General features: G+C 30.3%; 1 long non-coding RNA gene across 1 annotated transcript; it reads right to left on the bottom strand.

Annotated features, from left to right (window-relative positions):
- Nucleotides 1-5270: 5270 nt before the first annotated feature.
- LOC109120342 (uncharacterized) lies at nucleotides 5271-8963 on the bottom strand. The gene is made up of 3 exons (XR_002027802.3): nucleotides 8810-8963; nucleotides 5592-5635; nucleotides 5271-5499 (listed from the first exon to the last, which is right to left on the bottom strand). It is a non-coding gene; the product is annotated as an uncharacterized lncRNA (long non-coding RNA).
- Nucleotides 8964-9181: the final 218 nt, after the last annotated feature.

Here is a 9181-nt window from a genome sequence, read left to right on the forward strand (position 1 = left end):
ATAGTCAATTCTGATAATTCAACTAGAGATTAGTTTTCTAATGGTATCATGTGTATGGCGTATATGACGAGACTTTCCGTTATACGTCATGCTCCATGCCCTACCTATTGAATCTTGACTGTGAAATTGTATGCATACTAATGCCAATGGTTTGGGCCAAAATAGAATATCTATCAAGAAATTCTGAAGTCTTTCAACTTAGTCACCGACATTATCTAGAGCAACTAGCTCAATGATCATGGTAGAGCTAGCGATACATGTCTCTTTTGAAATGTTCCTAAAAGACTGCTCCTCTACCAATGGTAAATACATATCCACTGATGAATTTTACTTCATTCGTTCGATGATTCAATTTGCATCACTATATCTTTCACTAATGTTGGATATTGTTATAAAGCAAGACATAGTTTTAACTATTATTTTTAAATACTCCAAAACTCTATTTATTGTCAGCTAATGAAATTTTTGGGATCACTTGTGAACCGACTCAGTTTAAAATAGCAAATGTTATATCTGATCGCACACACTATATGATATACATCATGCTTCCCAAAACTCTAGCACTATCCAATTGTGAGTCACTTTTGTTTTCACTCTTTTGAAATGTAAAGCTCACATTTATTGGAGACTTGACAATATTGACATTCAAATATTTGAAATAGTTAATTACCTTTTCAATGCATTGAGACCGTGAAAATACTAAACATTATGGACCTCTACGAATTCTTATATCTAAGCTCGCATTAGCAACTACAATAATTTTCATTCCACTTGTTTGATAGCATACTTTTAGTAGAATTTATGCAATTAGTGTCTCTATTAATGATCAACATATCACCAATATACAAACAAACAATGACCTTATGATTTTAATGTGAACACATTTATCACTTCCATCATTCTTTAATCCATTTGCCGACATGCTTTGATCAATTATGTCATTGTTTGGGTGCTTCCATAATGTGACTTAATAAGTTCACACACTTTCTTTTACCAGGAATCACAAAACCCTCGGGTTGTTTCATGCAAATTTCTTCGTCCAAATTTTACATTTAAGAAAGTTATTTTCACATTCATTTGATGAATTTGGAGGTCATATACCACACTAATAATTTTTTCATCCGAATGGATGTAATTTTAATTATTTACGAGGATATACATATATATATTGACAAGATCAAAAACTTGGTTTTTTTTGTGTAAAGCCTTTAACACAAAGTATTGCTTTATATTTTTCTACAGTTCCATCAACTGTTATTTTCCTTCTAAAGATTCACTTTGAACCCAAAGGTTTATTTTCTTAAAGAAGATCAATTAACTTCCAATATTGTTTATTGACACCATATTTCAAAAAAATGAGTCCACATATACAAAATCATATTCGAAGGAAGTAAATGTCCTTTAACATTTACTAAGCCTCCGAATCTCTTTATTAAGTACATTATCCTTTTCATTTCCTAGGCCTTTTAGACCTTTCTCGAGAGTATTCAAGTCTAATTTTACAGTCAACAGTAATAGGTCCTATTTTAATTCTTTTAGGAATAGGAACTTGGATTTTGACTAGATAACCCCACACTTTGAAATATTTCAAGTTGGATTTCCTTTCTTTCCATCTCTAACAAAATCGCTTTCTTTCAAAAAAGACAAATTTTTGTTGTTCTCTTTTGCTGTAAAGATAGTTCTTCCATACAAGTTTTGTGTAAACCCGAACTTATAATTAATGCATCCATAATTTCATTCAACGTTCGGTTTTTCATTAGATTGAGGTGAATATGGACGTAGTTTGATAGATATCCGACTTTCCAAACATATTTCTGCACAATGAGATTTATACTCTCCATTCTTATAACCTCTTATATTTTTTAACACTGATTTTCAACTTCCATATTACACTATCTAGACATTTCTATTGCTTCATCCTTACCATTCAGCAAATAAACATAGTCATTTATAATGCAATTCTCAAAAAAGTAACAAATATTTTTTTTCCAACATGAGATGGTGTTAACTTCATATCACAAATTTCAGTGTAAATCAATTCTAAGGGATTAGAATTTCTTTTAACATATTTATAAGTATGCTCAACGTACTTAGATTCAACAAAAATATGACATTTTTATTTATTGCACTAAAAGTTAGGCAAAACATCTAAGTTGATTAGTTTTCCTTACAGGGTTTTGTAATTGACATGACTAAAGTGTTCATGTCACAAACATTGACTCAAGCAAGAAAGAACAAATAAAAACATTGAGTTTTAAAAGCTCTTCGCGAGGTAGCTTTTTCCTCACTAATATTTTGTTCCTATTTCTTACAATTTTGTCAATTTTGTGTGATACAAATATTATTTAGATTGTCAAATGTCCTTTTCAGAAGGACATTTCCATAAATTTCAATATGATTGTTATAGAACTACCCATGAACAATGTCTCATCGGGTTCAATAAAGACAATATAGTCCAAATGTTATTTTATAAAAAAAACATAGCAAATGACTATTCACTAATATTCATGTCTATGTAAATACTTTTATTATAATAGACATATCTTTTCATGAAAAATCACAACATTTTAAGTGATGTTTTTTTTCCATAAAAGAACACAATTATTTTGAACCAGTATATATATAATTTCGATGTTTCATACTACTCACACTATATACAAGTAATAGGGAAACTCAACAACCACAATACCAAATATACCCCAAGATTTTATGGGTATAACATAATACAAAAGTATCATTGAATTTCATATCTTTTGCTCCAAAGTTACATTAGACACCAAGTCTAATAATAAGCAAATAACCCCCACCTTTCAAATGTGATTTCAAAAATATTTTTCAAGTATTTGAAAATAGTTTTTCCATATATTTTAATGTCGGAAACATTATTCTACGAAAGAATTATAGTGGTGCAATTCTCTTTGACAAGGTTTACACAATGTCAAGGTTCATTCCATAGAGACACAAAATCACAAATTCTATGTCACTAATATATTTCCTCTATCATACATAGACATACCACTTAGTATTTTAAATACTAACAATAAGGACAAAAAAATTGTACAATTTATTTTTTTATATTACATTGAAGTTTATAGAAAATCAAAAGTACAACACTGACTTATTATGTGAAGTTTTCATATTCTTTAATCCAATTGCATAATCCAATTTATCCAGAGTATAAAATCACAAAAGTTTTTAGTCTACAAAAATCAAACACACTAACATTTCTCATGGAGTACAAAACTACAAAAGTCTTTTTTTCTCCAAACAGAATAACACATATTCTTTATCACATAGAAATGTTTTTCTTATCAAATAGTCTTCCAACTATAACATTTTGATATTTATCAAACAAAAATATGCATCTCTCATTTTTGCAAACTAAAGAATTTTAAAATCAACAATATTTGCGAAGTAAAATTCATTCCACCACATATAATTTGCAAATCTTTTTCCAAAGATACACATAGTAACCAAAATAAAAAATCAAATATGATAACTCTTACAAACTATTTTCCTCCTTAGATAATTTTATAAGAAGGTTACATGGTAATCTTTAAACAGAATACCATAAACAATTTGTGTTACATTCTCACTTCGGCCTTGATAAACAAACCAAAGAATTCTGGAGAAGTAATGCATTTATCTTCTACTTCCATGATCAGATTCTCTCGATCAGTAGAATACAAAAAATACAAACACTATATTAATTTCTTAAGATTGTTGTTTATCTTGTATTCCAAACATACTTAGAACAAAATTTTGAACATTTTTGCAAGACAATAAAGATTAAGAACATTTTCACAACTAGAAAATTAAAACTAGTAACGAAAATAGAATCAGAAACAGATTTAAAAAAAATATACGAAATATTTTTCTTAAAGAAGAATTGTAGTTAATATGTGTCTAATGAATCTTGCTGATTCTAATAAACTTTGCAGAAATACGAAGTTACCAAGTTTATTGAACCAGTGAAGAACAAAAGAATAGAAAAACTGAAATAAATTAACAAATCTAAAATTTGTAAAACGCGTACAAGAATCTAGAAAAATTTTCATTGGAAAAAGATCAAGTCCACTGAACTCACAGTGTCCCCTTAAAGAAATTATTCCCCTCTAGTATCCGAGGTTTGATTTGGAATATGACCTCCCAGGGTAAAATGATCTCAATCACCAGAGTATAGATACCAAAAACTCCGGTGTCAGTGAACCACTCAATGGCAGTAAAGTACACTTAGAATACTAAATATAGTAGTTGAAGAAGAAGTCCGTGAATTCTATATTAAAATGAGATGAAGCCCCTCAATTCATAGAAAATAAAGGGTAGTGCAAAAAGGTTTTTATTATGTCTTACCGGAAAGGTCAAAATCTATGGAAAAGTCACAATCTTTCAGAATGGTCATCACCTTTCGTAAAAGTCACAACTTTCCATAAAAGTGACAACTTTTCATAAAAGTCGCAATTTTTCATAAAAGCCTCAACTTTTCATAAAAGTAGCAACATTTCATTAAAGTCACAACTCTTCATAAAAGTCGCAACTCTTTATTCTCCATTTACACCTTTTTAAAACCCAACAATATTGTCACTAGTATGATCAAAGTCTTTACTTTTGATGTACATGCATTTTTTGATCCAGGTGCGAGTCCATCTTTTCTGACTCCGTATATTTCTATGTGTTTTGATATTCTTTCCGAGTAACTTCTTGAGCCCTTCAATGTTTCCACGCATATTATTGAGTCTATCCTAGATGATAGAGTATATCGTGATTGTACCATCCTTGTCAATCATAATGAAACCATGGTTGACTTAGTTGAGTTAGATATGGTGGACTTTGATGTTATTCTAGGTATGGATTGACTTCATTCTTGTTATGCCTCAGTTGATTGTAGAAATCGAATAGTTATTTCCAGTTTCCTGATGAGCCAGTTATTGAGTGGAGGAGTAGTTTAGTAGTGCCTAAGGGTAATTTTATTTTGTACCTTAAGGATAGAAGGTTAGTTTCCAAAAGGTTTAGGGACCATAAACACGGTTCATAAAATGAAAATTTCATTTTTAAAAAGTATATATCTGAGGCTGTTAAACCTTTTTTGTGATGAGTAAGTACCTGGTCCTAAAATACTCTATTGCGACAAGATACTAGCTTGTCCTGGAATAACCTTTAGAGACAAGAAACTACTTCGCCAATGATTAATGATTAAAAAGAGCAATTAACCTTAGAAATGAAACAATATTCTTGTCTTTAATGTACCGCCAATGGTACTTCAACTTCATATCATAAAATGAATAAATTTCATCAGCGAGTATATAATTTAAACTAACAAAAACTTCCATACAAAAGGATGATACATATAGTTTCAATACTTACTCAGTGAAATACTTAATCAACTAACATCCCAAGCTAGAGTATGTTAAGTTTTACATAATGATCTTCGCAAAATAATAATGAACTTGTGCATCTTCTAAACTTTAATCTTGACTTGTAAATTCAATCTACAAAAATCTTCAAGAAACAAGATTTTAGAATGATGATAAGTAACTATTAGTATATAATAATTTATGTAAAGTTGCACTAGAAATAGTTAAAGCGCTTACCCCAAAAGTGTACTATCCATCAATTCTCCAGAAACAACAAGAAGCTACAATAACATAAGAAAATTATTAGAAAAGCTTTTTGATGCATCAACCATAACATTTGGTGAATTCGTCATATTGAACTCCAAGAGTGCGATCCCTTAGAACCGCGATACGAAAAAATAACCGAAAATACACTTGAAACTACAAATTCGGAATTCCAACTTTCTAGAAACATGTCCACATATGTCACTTGGACTTTTTTTTACTAAAGACTTATTTCTCTTCTATAAAGTTCAGGTCTGTGCAACTTCTATTAGAATGCTTTTGGGAGTTTTCATAAGCTTCATTATAATTGCTAACTTGCAAAATAGCTCAACATATTTTGGTGAGGCTAATAATGGGATCGAGACTATTAAAATAGAAATGTTATAAGTAAGAAATTTGATTTTGCTATCACAATAGCATTTAAACCAGATGCTGGTACATTCCAAGTGGTTACAAATGCATCAATTGATAATTGAAGCATAAACTATTTGCTACAGATGATGGTGATGTTGCTGAAAATTCTTCATTTCCAATTTTTATGAGGCAATGATGATTAATTCAGCGGGAAGGCAAAAACGAATATACAATCAACAAGAACTAACTAAATAAAAGCCCCAAGGAAAATCTAAATTTTGAAAAGTTTAGTAGTGGTTTGTGAGTCCTCTGGTAACTTAAGGAAGAGTTGATGACTACAATGTAATTCAAAAAAATTTCGAGAAAGTGAGGTAACTGGGAAAAGTTCACTTCAACTTGAAATTGAATTTAAATGAAAAATGCAGGTAGTAGGGCACTCAAAAAATATTTAGAGGAATTGGATTGAAAGAACTGAGAATATTCAAATACACACTATTGAGAAATTATAAAGATTTAACATAACGAGCAATCTTTATGGAGGGTTGTGATCACATAAGAGTCTAGTTGAGTTTATATAGTAGCTTAAGATGTTCTAAAAAGTTAAGTAAAGATTGATATCAGTTTTGGTGGTACTTTTATACTTTTGTACTTAAGTTGTACCCAAGCTTACGAAAGCCTCGATAAATAACTTCATGTGTTACATGTTTTCTATGTTCAAAGCTATACAAATGGGATGGTGGCATAATTGAATTTTATCAATTTTGGGATCACAAATAATTGGAAAAAAAGCCTTGATCATTTTATTCAACATGTATAGAGTATTGAGCAAGCGAAATTATTTTAGTGAGTAGATATGTAGGACTCTTGATGGACGAATACATTGTATCTGATGATCAGAGGAGCCTACAAGGTTGAGATGTGAAAAAATTCCTACTGAAATACTCTACAAGTATAAACGACATATGCTAGCTAAAACTCATCAAGGGGGGTCCGTATTCATTTCCTTTTAGTTATTCTAATGCAATAAAATAAAAAACAGAGGAAGTCTCGTTACGCGCAGTTGTGCGTAGAAGTATGTTAAAATAGAGCAATAAGAAGATGTGCAGGAACGACAAGAAGTCTAGTTAACTTATGATTCTTCGCTTAAGCATATGGTGTTTTTTTTAATTCGCAAGTGCAACAAACAAAAACAACAATATGACCAGCATTTATTCAGAGAAATGTGTGAAAATAGAGAAAGAAGAAATTGTGCAAATGCACAAAGAAGTTTAGTCGACTAATGGTTCCTCTGTTAAGCAACTAATTCTTCTAAAATTACATGTGCAGGAAATAACAACACCTTGTTCGATATTTGTATAGAAAAAAGTATTAAAAATAGATCAACAAGACGATGTAAAACAGTAACTATACCAGGTTGAAGTCGAGCAGATTCGAAAGTGACTATGAACAAATCAACAAATCAATTAAACTTGTCAAACAATATTCATAAACATTCTCTTCAGAAAAATAAAAAAAATTAATGGAGCAAAACTAAACATCATGAATTGAAAGAACAGTTACCTAAGAAGGTGTTTGTAATGTGAACAAGAAAAGAAAGACAAGCAAGTAAATTTGAGACATAGCCATTGATTTGTGCAATGCATTTTCTACTGTATATGACTTGTTACGCCAGCTTATGTAGCTACTTGCCACAGAGACAGGAAAATATTTTTTATAGTACCTGATGAAATATATTTTGTCGAATACACTTGCGAGCTACAAATATGATGAGTCATTGTCAACTTATCTCGATATGTTCATTTTCTTTTGCTGCTTCTTGAACAATAAGATTAAAATGACGATAAAATGCAAATTCTCAAACAAATTAGGAGCCAATAAATTGAAAAAATCCAAATTTTATGTACTCATAGACCTAATTAAATTCTCCCTCGTCACGATATAATGTGTTAATAATCATCAAAATGTGAAGACTATGTACATTGTTACCAGCGATAATTACCCATATCTGATCTATTTGTTGCTTCTTAATATGACTTACACGATTATACTTCAAATGAACACATATTATAGTCATGAATTATTTAGTCCAAGTTTCTCAAAATCAAATTGCTATATATTTTTTTAAAAAATTACATAAATCTAAAAAAAATTGCTAGGCATTTTAATCATCTGATTATTTTAAAATGTTACTTTTAGGAGTTGATGGCTGAATATCTGAGCTTTCTGAAATACATTGTAGAAGAACTTCCTCTTACCAAATCCATATCATGTTGTAGCAGAACTGGATCTTGAAAGTTACATTCAAGAATTTTATGAAGAATTGTGCTGGACTATTCCTTGAAATTGCAATGAACAAAGAGGACTATAACAAGTTTAATGATACTTCCTCTAAAAACCTCAAGATAATGTTAGTATCAAAAACCTTTCCAGTACCAAAAAGTGAAGCAGATGATTAAGAACCAGATTGCTGCTCATAAGAAGAGTTTATTTAAAATTGCAATGAAAGGAATGTTAATGATGCAGATGACATGAAAAGATCTATGTTCTTATAACTAGTTGTTGATCTCTTCACTTAGGCATTAGGTAACTCTATGCAGTATTTTCAAAGGTGCGCTTTCGAATCCACAATTCAATAAGCAAATTTCAAACTATAGACTTGCATATACATCAAAAACAAGATTATCAACTACGAACCCCAACTCAATAATATTTTTCTAGTTACACAAATATAGAAAACCACCAGTTGGTGAAGAAGTATAAGAAAAGTAAGTCCAACAAAACAAACACTAAAGGGAATAAAGAAAAACACAAAAATCAACGCCGAAGAGAACACAAACCTAAGAATCGATCAGATGAAAATCAACTCACAGACGAAGATAGAACATGATGACCTAAAACTCGTGCTTTTCCTATTTTGGGAAAGATTGGATGAAAACTAAGAGTATTCACACACTTTTTCAAGAGAATTGCGATTTGTACAACTGCTATAGAGATTTAGGGCTTTTTTGTGCTGAAAAAATATAAAATGACGTAATTGAGCTGTTTTAAAAAAATATAGTCTTTTTTGAAAGAATTTTAATTAATGAAGTATACTTTTAGCGCCCCATGGGTTTCTACTAAAAATTAAAAATTCACTTTTTCCCGCTTCTCACCACTGAATTTAGAATTTTGACCAGATCATAATTTCTTTGGGGACTAGATTTTGTACC

This window comes from Solanum lycopersicum, chromosome 5, assembly GCF_036512215.1.
Source record: "Solanum lycopersicum chromosome 5, SLM_r2.1".
Classification (NCBI taxonomy): Eukaryota; Viridiplantae; Streptophyta; class Magnoliopsida; order Solanales; family Solanaceae; genus Solanum; species Solanum lycopersicum.